This window comes from Dipodomys ordii, unplaced genomic scaffold (assembly GCF_000151885.1).
Source record: "Dipodomys ordii isolate 6190 unplaced genomic scaffold, Dord_2.0 Scaffold321, whole genome shotgun sequence".
Lineage (NCBI taxonomy): Eukaryota > Metazoa > Chordata > Mammalia > Rodentia > Heteromyidae > Dipodomys > Dipodomys ordii.
In genome coordinates, this window is record NW_012267537.1 from 144,122 (window position 1) to 162,963 (window position 18,842).

The 18,842-nt window shown below is 41.2% G+C and overlaps 1 pseudogene; it reads right to left on the reverse strand.

Moving 5' to 3' along the window:
* LOC106001574 overlaps positions 1–9,500 on the reverse strand; it is a 22,959-nt pseudogene extending 13,459 nt beyond the window's left edge.
* Positions 9,501–18,842: the final 9,342 nt, after the last annotated feature.

Consider the following 18,842-nt stretch of genomic DNA (forward strand, 5'->3'; position numbering starts at 1 on the left):
AATGTATGCATTATCCTGCCCATGTAATTGTAACCCCTCTGTACAGTATGTTCTCAAATAAAATAAAATAAAATAAATTAAAAAAAAAGAAGTCATTAGAATAGCCCCGGTGGGCCCTAACCAGGTTATTCAGCCTATTCGGCCTGAGAAAGCCCCACCAGCACCACCCCTGAAAACGTAACTAGCCCTATAGTTACAGAGTTAACACCCTACATTAGTAGGGCAGCAACCCCCAGAAAAGTAGAACCAGTGGACCTAGTCCTAGCATTGCCTAAAATTCCACTAATAGAATTGTTTATAGGTTCCTTTGCATTATTAAATGCCTCTACCTCAGAATTAACTAACTCTTGTTGGCTATGCTATGACACTGTACCACTTTATTATGAGGGGATAGCAGTGGTAGGTAATGTAACCAGGACTGTGAACCAAAGGGAGTGCAGATGGACTAGTCAAGTTGGATTAACAATGGGCTGAGTTACAGGTCAAGGGATCTGCATAGGTGAAGTACCTCAGGATATGAACTGGATATGCAACAAAACCATAAAACTGGGCTGGGAAGGTGGCTCAGTGGTAGAGCGCTTGCCTTGCATGCTCGAGGCCCTGGGTTCGATTCCTCAGCACCACGTAAGCAAAAAGGAAAAATAAAGCCGGAAGTGGCCTGTGGCTCAAGTGGTAGAGCGCTAGCCTTGAGCTGAAGAGGTGAGGGACAGCACCCAAGCCCAGAGTTCAGGCCCCATGACGAGACCCCCCCAAAAAAAACAAACATACCATAAAACTGCCTGAGAAGGGGAATGAACAGATGAAATATTTGATCCCTATTAGCAGTACATGGTGGGTGTGTAATCAATCTGGACTATTTGTGTGCATATAAAATTATAATGAATGCAGGGGAATATTGTGTGATGATAAGGTTGTTACCAAGACTTTTTTTTACCATAGTAATGAGGATTTTTTAGATTTATATGAAGCTCCAAAATTTAAGAAAGATAGATATAAATGAGAGCCTTTCACAGCTATTACAATTAGCCTGCTGTTAGGTGCAAGCATTGGAGGGTTAGGAACAGGAATAGTGGCTTTAACAAGACAGGAACAGCATTATTCAGCCTTGAGGGAATCAATAGATGAAGATATTAAAAGAATAGGAAGCTCAATTTCACACTTGCAAGATTCTTTAACCTCTTTAACAGAGGTTGCCTTACAGAATAGAATTACAATTACAGAATAGAAATACTATTACTATTACAAAATAGACTTACTATTTTTACAAGAAGGTGGACTATGAGCTGCATTAGGAGAAGAATGCTGTTTTTATGTAAATCACTCAGGGTAGTAAAAAATAACATGCCAAAAGTTAAGGAAGGATTAGAAGAATGAAAGAAAAAATGAGAGTCTGGACAACGATGGTTTGAATCATGGTTTAATTTTTCTCCTTGGTTAACTACCTTCATTTCTACATTAATTGGACCCTTGTTTATATTACTGCTATTGCTTACTGTTGGGCCTTGCTTGCTAAACAGATTGTTACAATATATAAAGGAAAGGTTGGCAACTATACAATTAATGGTACAACACACCTATACTCCTGTAAACACATCTGATGTTGAAACTGAGATGTAATGTCATCAAGATTGATAACTGTGCCAAAACTCAAGGGGGGAATGTAAGAACCAAACTAAAGCCATATTGTGACAGCTTCTAAAGTTGACTTGTGTCAGTCTCTAATTCCTGTTCCGAGTTGCAAAAATGAGCTGAACAATAACATGTTTGTGCAAAATTTTTGAGAACTGTTTTTTAAAGATTGCAGAACACCCGAGAACAAGATGGTTTCGCGACCCAGTCAGCAGAAGATTAACCACAAGAGTTGTCTGCCTTGATGGCTCAATCAGACAACCAATCAGAATCGAACTTGTCCCTAAACCATAGCATTTCTGTAATTTTGTGTTTTTTGCCTTTATAGGCCCAGCTGTACAGTTGCTCGGGGGCCCCCTCCCTTCCTCTGCTGCGTCTGCGGGTATGGGACAAGGCCCGAGACTTGGCTTCTTGAATAAACCTTGCATTTTGCAGTTTGGGTTGCCTGGTCTCTCATTGGTTGTTGGAGGGTCTCTAGGACTTGGGTATAACACCTTCAATTGGGAAAGGAAAAGAGGAAGTAACAATGGTGGGAGGGATAGTGGCAAGTGCTTTGCTAGGGCATGCCTGTGTGCAGCCGAATGGCCACCCATGATTCATGGACATACCTCAGCCTCCAAGACACCACCTGGCTTCCTGGGAATAGCTCCATTCCATCCCCACTCTTCCTGAGTTGTCTTCCTTGGGCCAACCTTCTGAGGGGACAGTGCTGTCAGCTGTCAGTTTGGTACCACAGACCATGCCCAACGGCCATGCTAAGGACATTCAGGTTGTGTCCATTGGACCTACTGACCCTGTGTCCATCCCAGGATCACATGCCTGGCCACAGCATGGTCAACTACTTTCCACATTCTGGGTCTACTTCCCCTTCACACCTCAGGAACTGCACAGACCAGGAACACATAGGGCCTCTTACACAGACACTTGTGACTTCAGTGGTAACCTCCCAAGCCTCTCGCTTCCCATTGGGTCTGGGATTTGAGGCAATAAGTAGGGCCAGATCCCCATGCCCACTGCATGAGGAATGATTCCCAATGAACACCTGAAGTTTCAGACTTAACGGCTCCCATCTGCGGTTGTTTAAACAACATCTCTACATGGACACTGTCATGAATAGGACTTTGTAGCTGGGTGGCAGTGGCTCATGCCTGCAATCCTAGATAATCAGGAGGCTAAGATATGACATGTTTGACACCAGACTGAGCAGGAAATCTATGAGACTCATACCTAATTAACCACAGAAAGCTTGAAGTGGAGCTGTGGACCAAGTGGTAGAGTGCTATCCTTGAATGAAGAAGCTGAGGGACAGCACTCAGGTCATAAGTTCAAGCCCTAGTTAGGCAGGTGGTGGGGATCGAAAGGTGGAGTAAATAGTTAGCAAGGCCTAAAATAAACTCATTATTGAAAAGGAGAAAGGCATTAAGAAAAATTAGTACTAAGAACAGGAATGAAGAATGACATACCATCATTGGGTATCCTACAAACAACACCAATAGCTCCAAACATTGAACACCATGGGAAAATGTCTAGAGGTAACAAAAACTGACTTCAGAAATTTCAGAACATCTGTATGTCTTTGATTACTAATGCATGATATCCTTTTAAAAATAGAAGAACTGTGGCCCACATTTGACTTCTTGATGAATTCTACTAAATATCTATGAAATGAAACTTGTAAAGATGAATTTGAAAGTTACATTGGTTAATGATTATGTGAAGAGACAGACATATTGATGAACATAGACAAGACAGCCAGGCCTCAGGGTTTTTTTTTTCTTTTTGTCGTTCATGAGGCTTGAACTCTGGGCCTAAGCGCTGTCCCTCAGCTCTTCAGCTCCAGGCTAGTGCTCTCCCACTTGAGCCACTTCCAGTTTTCTGGTGGTTACCTGGATATAAGAATCCCGCAGACTTTCTTGTCCGGGCTGGCTTTGAACCACGATCCTCAGAACTCAGCCTCCTGAGTAGCTAGGATTACAGGTGTGAGCCACCATTGCCTGGCTCCAGGGGCTTTTACCTGTCATTTTAGCTCTTCAGGGGTGGGGTAGGAGAGCTTAGGATCACCACTAGGAATCAGCCTGGACAGGAAAGTTCATGAGACACTTACCTCCTATGAACTACAAAAAGGCCTGAAGTGAAGCTGTGGCTCAATGGTAAAGCACTGAACTTCAGGAGAAAGGGAAAGGACAGTGCTCGGAGTTCAAGCTCCTGCAGTGGCACAAAGCAAAACAAAACAGAGAGCAAAGTAAACCAAATAAAATAGTGGAAAATGTGTGTTTATGTAGACCTCTGACATAAGGGCTGGACAGGCCTATGACAAATCTTGGCAAAGTCATCTATGCCAGTACACTGGCCAGGCTGACCATGGCCAGTGCATGGTCCCTGAACTAAAGGCAGAGGTTCAGAAGCAGAGGTAAAGCTCCTGAGTAGCTAGCATTAAGCACACCAAGCTAGGAAATAGACTAGGATTTGAGCCAGAATTAAGTGCAACAAAGGGATTAAGTGCAGCAAATCTGTCTGCCCAGCCTCTCAGCCTCTAGGATAATAACCTTCTGTCCTTCAGGATTCTGAAAGGTCAAACTTTTAGAAATTTGCTTCCTAAGCCTTATGTGATAAGAAGTTACTTGTAGATTTCTTAAGCATCTAGAAGCATAAAAGAGACATTATTAACCAACCATGGGTTCAAATGACATTTTCAGGATCCATCCCATAGCTGTGTTAGCAGGAAGAACTCTTCAATGTAACAGTATATTTCAAGAATAGAGAAGTTGGGCTGGGAAAGTGGCTCAGTGGTAGAGTGTTTATCTTGCATGCATGAGGCCCTGGGTTCAATTCCTCTGCACCACATAAGACAAAAGCCGGAAGTGGCGCTGTGGCTCCCCTTGAGCTGAAGAGTTGAGGGACAGCGCCCAGGCCCAGAGTTCAGGCCCCACAATGGGATTCCCCCCACCCCCCCCAAAAAAAAGAACAGAAGTTTCACAAAGACAGAATGGGTGCAGAGATCTAGGTCTGCAAGATTAGGGGGCAGAATTACAGGTTCAAAACAGAAGCAGGCTGTAAAAGCAACTTAATTGGTTACAAGGACAGCCAGCATTGGTAGGAAACTGAAAAATTTGTTACAGAGTTACACAGGAAGTCAGGCTTTTTCTCAGCCTGTTCAAGTAATGAGTTTAATTAAAATGCCTCCCTCAGGTTCTGGGAAAGCCTCAGGCTATCATTAGGTTAACAATAGTGAGGTACTTCACTGGAGCAGAAGCCTACAAGGGCCCTACTCTCTGGCCTTTGGGAATTGGTGTTTTACTGTAAGTCAGATTTGAAAGCCAGTCCTCTAACTGTGCTAGTACATTTTCCTTCTTGATCCTGTAAACCATTGGAATTGGTGGGAGGGAGCCAGGTGAACATTCTCAATGTAATTCCCCACTCCAAGTAGAAGAGCAGGACCCTTTCTCTGCTGTCTCCATGTACTTAAATTAGAATCCTGGCTCTGCCCTCTTGGCTCTGGTACCTTAGGCTTAGAGGCAGTCTGACTATCTTGTGGCTGTGTAAAGGTGATGCTGGTAGCCAGGCGCACTGCCCAAGGCCTCAGCACTGGGAAGTGATTCCTTCTTTCCTCCCGAGGTCCTTGAACCATTTCATGTGTACTTTCTCCAAGTTTTCAAGGTGAATGACAATGTTAACTCTATCTCTAGAATTAATGTGTATATATATTTCAGAAATAATTTATCAGTATTCACTCTAGTACATGGAAAGATAGCCTTAGTTATAATATGATAACAAACACTGCCTGGTACATTTTAGGTAACAGTTGAATAATGTGCTACATTTTATAGGATTTTTCTCTACTACTAATTCTTATATAATATATATATAGATATATATAGAAATATATGTATATATAAATTGATTTATTTTTAGACAGTTGTGGGGTCTGAACTCTGGGCCTGTATCTTGTCCCTCAGCTCTTCAGCTCAAGGCTAGTGCTCTACCACTTGAGCCACAGCGCCACTTCTGGTTTTCTAGTGGTCAATTGGAGATGAAAGTCTCACAGACTCACAGACTTCTGTGCCAGGGTAGCTTTGAACCATGTTCATCAGATCTCAGCCTCCCGAGTAGCTAGTATGACAGCTGTTAGCTACCAGTACCTGGCCTGAGTCTATTTCCTTTTGGACAATGTTATCACTACCCTTTCACTCTCCCAGTTTTTCCAGTCATCCCTTCCCACAAGAGGCCTGTCTTTTGAGCAATGATTTTCCACATTAATCCCTTGTATGAGTTTATTGTACAGTATGTATTCTCTGTGATTCGGTCTTCTTATGAGGGCTGTGGGCTGTGAGCCAGAGGGGTTAGCCCCAGGCAGGACCCCCTCTTCCCCTCCTTCCTCTCACCATGGGAACCTCACTCTGCCCTGAGCAGAGGTACCCACCTCTAGGACAGCCACCCATGCCTTAACCCCCCCTGTTTCTATATACACACACCCCACATCCCCATCTCTGCCCCTCCAGGACCCTCTGAGGGATCTTGCCTGCCCCTACCCAAACTCACAGAGGGTTCACACTACTCCTGGGGAGCTTTCTTCAGCCAGCCAGATCATTCAAATAAGTACCTCCCTCCATGGCAAGTGCAGGGTCCCAAGCCAAAGGTATAGATAAAGAAGCAGCAGTCCAGGGCCTGCCCTTGGCACCCATTTGCCCCAGCCTTTGGCTTTGCTCCCTCCCCACTCTATGTGGTACCCACCATCCCACCCCCAGGCCTGGAACCTTCACTGGCCTCAATTGGCCCCCAGGCATGTGACCCCCTGAGCCAAGTATGCAGAAAGCCTCCAGCCCCATGCGGTGAGCACATGGGTAAAGAAGCTGCACCATGGTTCATGGACATTTCACTGAAACATGGGCTCCAAAGGGAGTCTGGGGCCTACTAGGACTTTCCTGTCCGGGCAGGCCTCTAACTGAAATTCCCAGACCTCAGTTGCCTGAGTAGTTATGATGTCAGTCCTGGGCCACTTGTGCCCAGCTTTCCTCTTGCTTTATATTTCAATGTAATGGAAGAGAATATACACATGACAGAAAAAGCAGCTCTGTTTGCCACATAGGCATTTGCAAAATGAAAACTGTAGTTGTTTTCAATATGTATGTTTGTGGTTGCTCTGCAACACTTAATGTTGAACTTATTTGTTTTAAGAACTGGGTTTAGAAGTCAAGACTTGGTACTTTTAGGTGTTTTTTTATGTGCTTCATAGGCCAGCAAGTGGATGGCGTACAAGAGAAATGAAGAGAAGAATGGCAGATGGCCAAGGAAGCGGTGTCTAGAGCCCCAAAGACACTTTACAAAATGTTTTTGCTTCATCACAACCCACCTTTCTTGGTTGCCTATCAAACTATCATCAGGGACTGGAGTCCCTCTGATAGTCAGCCAGTCCCTTCTTCTCCTTGGCTATTTTCCCTGGCGAGTAGATAGCATGGTTCTCCTCACTACAGAATCATGACATCTACCTAGATGTTTTAGTTTTCTGTACCCTTTGTCTTGTATATGAGTTTGTCTGAACCATGGAAGGGAGAAAGAATCAAAGAAAAAGCATGGCAAAGCATCAACTAATGCAACAGTGATACTCACTACACACTATGTTGGAAATGAAGGGGAGTAGTGGGGATAAGTGGAAGAAAATGAGGAATATGTAACAGTATTTATAAAGAAATGCACTCTAGGTTGGTAGTAATTATATGTGTTTTTTAATAATGTATTTGAAACAGAATTTCATGGTGTAGAATTTTCTATTTGTAGGATGGGATCATCACCTTAATCTGTTGATTTAAGGCCATTGGAGATTTAGCTACTTTTTCTTGATTGTTTGGTATTGCTGACATTCTAACCCAAGGCCTTGTATATGTTAGACCAACACTCTGCCCTGAGTTACATCCCAGCCTCCAGATACTGCTTTTCAGTGTTTGAGATATGAAATTGTTTTCTTAACCCACAATCCAAATTTGGGATTTATGATGGTTCTAGGTTTTTAATCATGGATTACTGAACTCTCCTGAGTCACTGACTTACAATAAGCAAATGTGTTCTCTGACCACGTGGCTGTGCTATGGCATCTCACATCTGAGCCAAGCAAGTGTCTCCTGTTACATGGGCAGTCTTGGAACTAAAAGTCATTTTCCATTTCTTCTGCAAGTAAGTTTATTTTGTTGAACTAGAAGTTGGTACTGATTTTGAAACTTTTCAAAGCACTTATTTATGAGATTTTAAGGAAAATTTTTTTCTCCATTAAAAATATATGATCAGAAAAAAAGACGTATTCACTATCTTACTTAGGAAACTGAACTCTCCCCCACACACTTCATCACATTTACAACAAAGATATTTTTTAAAAACTTTTTTTTTTTGGTCGGTCATAGTGCTTAAACTCTGGGCTTGGGCACTGGCCCTCAGCTCTTCAGCTCAAGGTGAAGACTCTACAGCTTGAGCCACAGTGCCACTTCTGGTTTTCTAGTGGTTTATTGGAGATAAGATTCTCATGGAATGGCTTTGAATAGTGATCCTCAGATCTCAGCCTCCTGAGTAGCTAGGATTACAAGCATGAGCCACTGGTGCCTGATTACAATTTTTTATTTGCAAATGAGATTCTGTTTCCATATAAAATTCCAAAGAATATTTCCCTTTCAAAAGCAATCCTACAACAAGAAAACTCTTGCATATTACAGAACCAAATTTTAAAAAATTCTGCAGTTCCAGTAACTCATGCCTGTCCTTAACTTCTTAGGAGGCTGAGATGTGAGGATAGCAGTACGAAGTCAGCAAGGGCAGAAAAGTCTATCAGACACTGGAATGAACTGCTGAAAATAGCCAGAAGTATAGCTGTGGATTAAACTGTCTAGGTCTATTAGCCCTGTGCAAAAAGAGCTCTGGGTTCTAACACATTTATAAGCTTAGTTCTTTGTTGCTTTGTATGTCCCTCCCCCACAGTATAACCCCTATTTTCACTGTATTTGATGTAGGTATAATTTGTGGAAGGGAAGGGGAAAAACAAGTCGTTTAGGTAAGGATACAGGTGGACCTGTTGCAACAATGAGAAGTACAAGTTGTCATGTCGAAAACGAACTTTACAACTTTGGGGGTGGGGGGATTGGGTGGGGGTACGGAGGGAGGCTGGGAAGGGATGTGAAGGTTAAACAAAAGAGGAGGCTACAATGCTTGATAAGAAATGTACTCCTTATCTTGCCCATGTAATTGTAACCCCTCTTTACAGTATGTTCACAATAAAAAATAAAAAATAAATAAAAAATAAACAAAAAAACAAAAAAAAAGTTAAAAAAAAAAAGCTCTGGGATAGCACCCAGGCCCTGAGTTGAAATTCCAGTATCTGCATACACATGTGCCCCATCCCACCCCCAACACTAATAAGTGAATGGTTAAACTCTACAGCATGCACATTATCTAGCCCTAAAAACAATAATGTGATTCAAGCAGATTACACAGGCTGTGGGCTGCCATATGGAGAGGCAGGCACAGGGGAAGAGTCCCTGCCCCAGCAGGCAGCATTGGGTTGATGTCCCCCCTTTGTGGATCTGCACTCAGGCTGTAACACATGCAGTGTGATCCTCACTCACTCTGCCATGTCTGTGTGGAGGTGGGAGGTTTAGGGGTTGAGGGCACCCATCCCACCTACAGAGCCACCTGTGCCTTGACCCTGACTCCCCCCTACCGTCCCTATACCACCCCTGCCTGCACCCCTTCTGTGCCCCTCCCAGCAGCTTTGGGCCTGCCCCTTCCCACACTCACAAAGGGTCCACACTTATCTTCCCTGGTGCTTTCTTCAGCCATCCAGAGAACACGATGTGCATACCTTCCATGGCGAGCACAGACACCCACGCCATAGGCCAAACTCCAGAAGCAGTGGCCCAGTGCCTGCACTGTCCGCCCCCCAGCCTGTGGCTTCACTGCTCCCCACCCTACGTGGGCCCCAACCTCTGTGCCCATATCTGGATCCCTCAGACCCCCTCAATTTCATTCTCTCCCCCTTGGATTTTGCAGACTATCTACTATCTGAAACAAAGTGTTCTACTCACCTCTTCATGACTTTATCATCGATTAGCTGGATCATTCTTCTTGAAAGAGTTCTAGTTTCTTTCCTGAATTCCTTCTTGTTTAAAAAGTGACTGTGTGCTGTCCTTCTCCATCCATGGGAGCCTTGCTGCATGAGACATATGTGGGTCCTATCTTCTTCTCCTGATACTTACACAGATGTTTCTTCATTGTTTCCACCAGGGAAGGATGGTGTGCAGAAGTGCTCTCTCACCTCTTAGTGAGAACTACCCTGCCTACTGCCTGGCTCCGGGAGAACCCTGTTGGAGTTCTAAGGCTTTCTGCACCCCCAACCTTGGCCCAGGGGGTTGAGAGTCAGGAGGCTAATTTAAGCCAGCTGAGAGTTCTCACTGTGGGTAGGGGACCTCTGGTATGGGCTGGGGAGGGGCAAAACCATGGCTGGGGCACACGTGTGCTTTAGGGGGGACCTGGGTCCCAGGGCTGGTGCTGGACCTCAGCATCTGGAGCTTGGCCTCTGGCTCAGTTCCCTGCACTGGCCATGGACCATGGGCTCATCGTGTGCTCTGGCTGCTGAAGAAGGCATCCCAGGAGAAAAAGTTTGGACTCCATGTGAGTTCAGGAACGGGCAGGAGGGTTCCCCAGAACAAGAGGTTGTGGGAGGGTTGTGTATGGGGATGTTGGGGGGACTGGGGTAGTGGGTGTTTTGGCACAGGCCACTTCATGTGCCCAAGTGTTGGGTGACTCACCACAGATACCTCAGAATGAGGTTCCCACCTGAGGTGTCAGAACCAGAGAGCATGGATCCCCAAGTGGGGGGTGGCGGGGTTTTGTTGGTTTGGAGGGAGGGAATGTGTTGTCACCCAATGCTGCCTTCATGCTGGGGCACAGGCCTGGAGGAGGAGGGGTCTTTCCCAATACCTGCTCCTTAGAATTATAGCCCATTGCCAATGTGCTTGAATCACATTATTGTTTTCATGGCTTGATAGAGTGTATGCTGTAGGTTGTATCCACTCACTCTTTAGGGATGTGTGTGCAAGTGCGCTGTCCCATAGTGATTCCTCTACTTGATGGCTGTCTAACACTCTTGAGCTTCACTTTCCCTTTGGCTTTTGCTTGGTAGTTAATTGGAAATGAGAGTTTCATGAACTTTCCTATCTGGGCTGGCTTCAAACTGTGAACCTCAAATGTTAGCTATGCACAGTTTCAAAACATACCCTCCTGAAGATGGGAAACCTTATCTGCTGCTTAATCAGAATTTATTGTGGCTCCATTCATGCCTCATGGGAAGGGGCTCCCTGTTTGTAGACTGAGATCTCATGGCCTCAAAGGATGGATCTACCTGAAAGTACAAGGTCCCTGCCCTGATGTTGGGTCTGGGTGGATGCATTTTTTGTTGGGTCATCATCCCATGACTTAGCTGGAAGTATGCAGTGCCACATATGAAAAGAACTTTTGCCAGAGATTGTCACTTCACAATGCAGATTCTACGTCTGTATTCCATTTCTCACAGTGTAGAAATCCTAAAAAAAGAGACAGGCTCCAATGCAGCCTGCTGCAGCCCCAACACCTACCACCTTTCACCTATTATACTCCACTTGTGTGTTTTCCTGGTGGTATCTAGGTCTGGAGGAAATTCTGATTTACACAGTGGAGCAGCCAGACAAGCAATGATGAAGGTTTTGTGGTATACTACAAGAATGCCCTCTCTGTGAAACCCCAGAGGTACATTGACCTGAGCCTCCATGAGGCTGTAAATTCTGGTGTGACCTTCCAGAATGAGAGGCAACCAGATGGCTTTGTGTTTGCCATTCAGAAAAATGAGCACACTTTTTACCTATTAGCCAGGACAGAGAAGGACATGAATAAGTGGGTGGAGAGCATCTGTCAGATCTGTGGGTTGGGGCAGGTGGAGAGCACAGGTAAGTAGACACCATAGCTGTGGTGGGGAGAACAAAGGGTAAAAGGAGTGAAGAGTAGGGCACCGGTGGCTCATGCCTGTCATCCTAGCTACTCATGAGGCTGAGATCTGAGGATCATAGTTTGAAGCCAGCCCAGGCAGGAAACTCTAGGAGATTCTTATCTGCAATAATCTATACAAAAAAAGCCAGAAGTGGTGATGTGGCTCAAGTGGTTGAGTGCTTGCCTTGTGCAAAAGAAGCTCAGGGACAGCATCCATCCCAGAGTTCAAGCCCTCGGACTGGCAAAAATAAAATAAAATAAAATAGTAACAAAGAAGAAGAAGGGTTGTCCAGAGGGACTCCTGCCTCTAACTCTGGTTAGATAGGAAAACATGAAATGTGAGTGGTGATGCAAAGGATGCTGTAAAGTATCTTTAAGGCTTTAGTCACCTCCATGTCAGCCCTCTGGCATTCTCCATCTTCACTTCTCCTTTACCCATCACAGCAAGGTTTTGCTTTGCTGTTGAAAGACCATCAGCACATACTTCATTTTTTTAAATCTCTTTCCTTACATTTCAATGTTGACCTCTGGACCCATGAATATGTCCTTTTTTCCTTTTTCTGTTGCTTTCAGTTGGAAATTTTGTAGGAAATTATCTTGTTTTTCTAGTAAATGTTTCACAGATGGTTGTCCCTGTTTTGCCTCAGCTTCCCCTGAAGTCCTAGGTTCATCTGATCTTTCTGCCTCAGCTTGCCAAATGCTGGGACTACAGACATGCACCACCATGCCCACTCACCTTTCCTTTTTTCTTTAAATCACCTTTCAATCTCTAGATTCCTATATTCTTCTTCCCATATTCTAGTAAAAAATGTTTCAGATAAAGTAAAGGGGAATAGGAGAATAGGAATAAGAGAATAGGAATAGGAGAGCTGGAATGAAATAATAAACATGTACATCAGGTAGCCAAAGACACAAAGTTTTATCTGGTGTTAGGAAGGAATTAAAATTGGTCTAAGGAGAGATGCAAGTAAGTGTTCTTGTGTAGAAATATCATAATCCTGTGAAGATTTTCCACATTTTACTAATATGTCATGCAAAATTAGAAATATTAGAAAAAATCAGTAAGAACAGAATGGAGATGCAAGTCTTTAAGATGAGAAAGTTTGAAACAAGATATAAAGAAATAGGTAGAGTGGTAACCAACAAAGAGACAACACTATGAGGTTAATGATCTTGAAGTTGAAATGAAACCTATCATGTTTGGTTGTTTGCTTTTCCAATTCATATTCAGCTATGTACAAGTAAACAAAATGAAGATTGTATTTACGATGGCTTGAATTTCACCACGGATTGTGGAGGTGGGAGAGCAATAGAAAAAGAGGCAACGCATACTGGTGTGATTGTAATGCGTGCTCCAGGGACTTCAAGTAAGTAGACAGAGAAGGCAGGACAGGGAATGTAATGAATGGCAGAACAATAAGGCAGAAGCAAATATGTGCAAATCCATGTAGACAACAAATCCTGAACCTGGCACTTGAGGCAAAAAGTCAGAAAAGAAGTTTGTAGAGATTAAGAATGAGATTATTGGAACTGAGATTAAGGATCCTGAAAATACTGCCACTAGCAACAAAGAATGACATCTATTTTGAGCTGGACTAAAAAAAAAAAAAAAATTGAACTTAACAATGGAATTAAACACTTTCACTAAGCCTACTTCATAAAGATGGTAATCTAATGAATGTATACATATAATTATACACATAAAAATTCAAGCAATCCTCAGAACTGTGCTATAGAATATCTGTCAATACTGCAGAGAAGGGAATTGAGGCAAGGGGATGGTAAATAACCCGCAGAGACATTCAACACTTGTGTTGCAGACAGGTTTTGGAACCAGAAAATCAGACTCCACATTCTGAGTTCTTCACAAATGACTGCACACTGTAAAGGCCAATGTTAATGACCTGAATGCAAAGATAATTGAAAATACCGTCTATATTGCTGTAGAAACCAGCAAGAACTCTGCCAGGGGGATGGGTGATAATTGCAGTATATCACCAGCTAAAATAAAACAGAGCAATAAGGATTGGGAGACCACTGCCACAGGAAGAGAACATCCATGGAAAAGAGAACAGTTAGAAAGAAGTAAGGGGAAAACATACTGACATCTGTAGCACCAATGGAAAGAGGAATTTTTGCATGAAAAGATGGGTACAGGAGGAATTGATGAGAATGTTGAAAGAGGCAATAATTACCAACAAAGACTACTTTGTAAAAATACTTAAGCATAAGAATGATCATTTATAAAAAAAAAGTTTTTACAGGATTGTTATTCAGGAAGGGCTGGGTCCCATTTATAGTGTTAGAAAAAGGCTGAGTGTATAACTGATTGTGCAGCTGACTCAATGTCAGTCCAGATGTTTTAGCCAGATGGTTTAAATATAGAAAGGGCAGAAGATGAACCAGAGCAAGCAATAAAGCTGAATGAACATAATTATGGAACTGAAAAGTGTGATTTATATGTATATTCAAATTATATTTTAGAAAATATTGAATTAAATGCATAAGTCATAGATGAGTTTTTAGCCATCCTATAAAAGATTACTTGCAAATAATAATAGTAATGATAACAAACTTTGAATATAGTTTGATTTTCCAATAGATTAGTCACAAGAACCATCATCTAGACAAATAATAAAACAGTACACAGTATTCACAACTATGATATAATATTATATGCTTATAATGCATTCACAAAAATGAAACAAACTAATATCAGTACATAACTATAGTTTTAGAATATGATTAATAATATAAATATAAATATAATTATATAAAGGTGCTTTTAATGTGCAGTGTATAATGACTATCTCCTTGCAACTTTCTAAAAATTACAAAATTTTGCAAATAAATTGTATCTTTTGGTAATCTAGATATATTTTTATTGAAGACATTGAAAATGTTTTTGCAGAACAAAATTTACGGTGTTTAGATATATTTTTAATGAACAAATTAACAGTGGTAAAATGTAGATAAAAATTTAATCAGTCTGTTGAGAATATGTACTATATAGCAGTGCCAAGTCAGTAAGGAATGACAACTCCTATCCTTATGTTTGTTTGTTTGCTTTTTGCTTTTTGTTTTTGCCATTGACATATTAAGGAGTCAAAGAGCACATTTTCTTGAAGCCATTTATTCAAAAGGAAATAAAATGGTGACCAATGCACCTTTGCCAATTACTCTACAAGCATGCATGTAAGAGGATGGGGATAAATGTATATTTTCTAAAGATGATGGAATACTTTAACAACAACAAATTTAACCATTTTTCTATTAAAAATAATGTTCTTTTATTATAGTGTAGAAGAAGCCTGATGTTAGCAACTAAGAATATTTTCGCACTGGCCTTCACTTTGTAGATTCACGAAATTCATGCTTCATGATTCCAAGTTTTTTTGTTTGTTTTAATAGTAGTAATAGTAGTATTTATTTATTGATTGATTGATTTTGCCAGTAACAGGACTTGAATTCAGTTTCTAGTTACAGTCCCTGGAAATTTTTTTCTCTCCAGGTTCACGCATTTAACAATTTGAGTCCCAAATCCACTTTCTGATTCTTAGCAATTGATTGAAGATAATTTTCAAGGATTAACCTACCCAAGATGTCTTTGAACCACAGTTCTCAGATCTCAGTCTTCTGAATAGCTAAGATTACAAGAATGAGCCACCAATGCCTGAACATGTTTTCAAGTTTTAACAGGAACAAGTCGTATCCTTAAAATGTGGCACAGATGAGGTTTTGTCCATGTCATGAGAATTTGTGCGAAGCAAAGGACTCTAGCAAAATGATCCTCTGCTAATATAAAGTATTTGAGCATGGGTTGAGGTTGGCAAGAATTAATTTTTATTTGAGCAGATATGTAGTTGATACCTGCAGACAACCAAGAATTACAAGAGAGTATATTCTAATCATATTTGATTAATTGCAGAAAAAATAGATTCAACTACCTCCATGTCTCTTTATGGTAATATTACATATGTCTGTGCTGAAAATTCACTCTGCTGAAAAGATACACCATATAATTCATTATGAACAGTTTCTCTAGTAATGGTGGTTTATGCTTTTATTTTTATTCTTATTTTTTGTTGGTCATGGGACTTGAACTCTGAGCCTGGGAGCTGTCATTCAGCTCTTCAGCTACCACTTGAGCTATAACACCACTTCCCCCTTTTCTGAGTGGTTTATTGGACATAAGAGTCTTAAGGACTTTCCTACCTGGGCTAGCTTTGAACCTCAGTCCTCAGATCTCAGCTCCTGAGTAGCTAGGATTACAGGTGTGATCCATTGGTGCCTGGCTAGTTTATGTTTTTAAACACATCACCATCTAAATATTATGTGTGCTTCTACCAGGATACTTCTGTATTCCAGGATTTGTGTCAGCACCATGAGCATCTTTGACTAAATCTCACTATACTTGTGTTCAGATGACCTTGTAATGTGATGCTGAAATAATAGTTCTAATAGTATATATATAACTTGATATATCCTACAAATTTAAATGAAGTCTTTGCCAAACTCCTAATTTGGTGGACTAAAATTACTTTATGTTTTTCCCCCATTGTAGGCAGTTTTCAGTTTCTAACTAGAAAATCAATTACGCTGGCACAGAGTAATTAAATGAGGTCATTAGATGTTGACTCAAATTAGGACTACCTTTTGATTGAAACCTTAGTGCACTAAACAGAGATTATCATTGCTATATTCTTAGCATACTTTTTACATAGCTTCTGGTGGAATTACAGAAAATTATGTTTGCAAACAAAATGTATTACACACATTTAAATTGTTTTTACTTCCTAAAACTGAAGGTTTTCTAGATAGATTTTCTAAAGATAGCTTGGTTGCTTGGTTTTGTACTCAATCTTAGTGCACAAGTCAATTTCATTTTAATCATTTAAGTCCATATGGAACATTAAAATTACTAGAGTTTCTTCTTGATGTAGCTCTGAATTACTTTGTTGATTTCATCAAGATATATTTTGCCTAATATTTTGGATTCATTTATACTTTTCTTAAACCATTATCTGAATTAATAATACTGTTATATTCTTGAAGGATTTGAAAATTATGTTGTTAAAAAGTCACTTCAGCAGGTCACCAGTGCTCACGCCTGTAATTCTAGTTTTGAAGAGTCTAAGGATCACAGTTCAAAGGTAGCCCAGGCAGGAAAGTCCTTGAGACTCTTATCTTCAATTAACCACCAGAAAACCCCAAGTGATACTGTGGTTCAAGTGGTAGAGCACACGCCCTGGGCTGAAGAGCTCAGGAATAATGACCAGGGCCAGTGTTCAAGGCCCACAAAAACAAAACAAAACAACAAAAATAATCACTTGTGTCCTTATCTTGGGGTTCATTGTGCTTAACGTCATCTTATCAGACCTTTTTTGCTTGTCTCAAACATATACTAGTTATTGCAAATGAGGGAAACCATGGGACCTGTGTTTCTTTGTGCCTGGCTCACTTCACTGAATTTAATTTTTTCCAAGTCTTTCCATTTCCTAACAAATGGCCCAAGATAAAGACACAGTGATTTTTTTTCTGTCTTGCTATTGCTCCTAACATATTCATAAGGTACCACCTGAGTTTTTTTGTTGCTTTGTATGTCCCTCCCCCATGGTATAACCCCTGTTTTCACTGTATTAGATGTTGGTATAATTTGGGGAGGGGAAAGGAAAAAACAAATTGTTTAAACAGGGATACAGGTTGACCCATTGCAACAATGAGATATACATGATGCTATGTCAAAAAACGAACTTTACAATTTAGGCAGGGGGTGGGAGAGGGAATGTAGTTGTGGAGATGGGAGGAAAGGGATAGTAGGGGAAAACAAAGAAGGGGACAACAAAGCTTGATAAGAAATGTACTCATTACCTTGCTCATGTACCTGTAACCCCTCCTCTGTGTAGTATTCTCACAATAAAAAACATTTAAAAAATGAAGAAGTAAAGAAAGTCACTTCAAATCCACTCACAATAAAGAATATGGCTTGAGACCTTTTTATCAGAGTAAATCTGTATTATTATATATGCCTGAAGAATTACAGTATTTGGACATATTGTAATTTTATCATACTCAATTCATTTCATTGTATTTGTTTCTCACAATAAATATATCCTTGTCTTTCAGAGATAAATGCCTTTAATGTAACAGCAAAGATGCCAGAGTTGTTTACATCTACATGATGTTTATCTCATAATACCATTTAATTAGAGTGTGATTCAAACCAAGAATCTTTAAATGTACTTTAGTTTGTCCCAAGCAAACACAGTTCCCTGGTCATATTGACATGTTTGTCTATGCTTGCATATGTTTCATTTGTAGGACACCAAACAAAACGTAAGGGAACATTTAGTTCTCTGGTCAATGATTTAGATGTTCAGTCCAAATTTCTACATTGCTTTGGTAGACAACACAAATCAGGGAAATTGCTGGAATATGACTTACAATGAGAAAGACGCACTGTCTACTTTAAATTAAATGTGAGAAATATTCTCTCTCATACAATTATAGTCACATCACTACCCTTCCATCCTTAGTTAAACTTTGTTTAAACTTTCTTCTTTTTAATGAATATTATCTCACCTTGGTCATGAAACATAGTGTTGCCTTGACACCTTTAAGCAATGGGTTCTGGATTCCACCAAAGCCAAAACACATGGATGCTCAAGTCTCTTCTATAGATGAGTAGATAATTTTCATATATCTAACTATAGATAGATTTATAGATATTTATGGATATTGCCATATATCTGTAATCTAATAATCTCTCTATCTAACATAAAATTCTAGATTGCTTATTTCATCTATAATATCAAAGACAACAACTATCTTGGTAGTTGCTCTACTGTATGAATTAGAGGATAATGATAAATAAAAGTCTGTACCTACTGAGTACAGACAATTTTTTTCCAAAATATTTTCCCACATCAGTGGCTGAATTTACAAATGTGAAACCCAGAGAGAATCACACCAAGTGTGTCGTCACAGGACAGAGAGTTAGACAAGAGAGGGAAGCCAAGGCAAAAAAGACACATCTGAGCGATCGCCAGCAACCGCCGCCGCCGCGGCTGCGGCGGCAGCAGCGGCAGGGTCTCAAGGGGCGGAGACCGCAGCCGGGCCATACCTGAGCGCCCACACAGAGAGTCTGGGACGAAGGAGCCAGACGCAGCGGGCGAGCGGATTCTACTCAACACCAGCAAGAACCGACAAGGAGC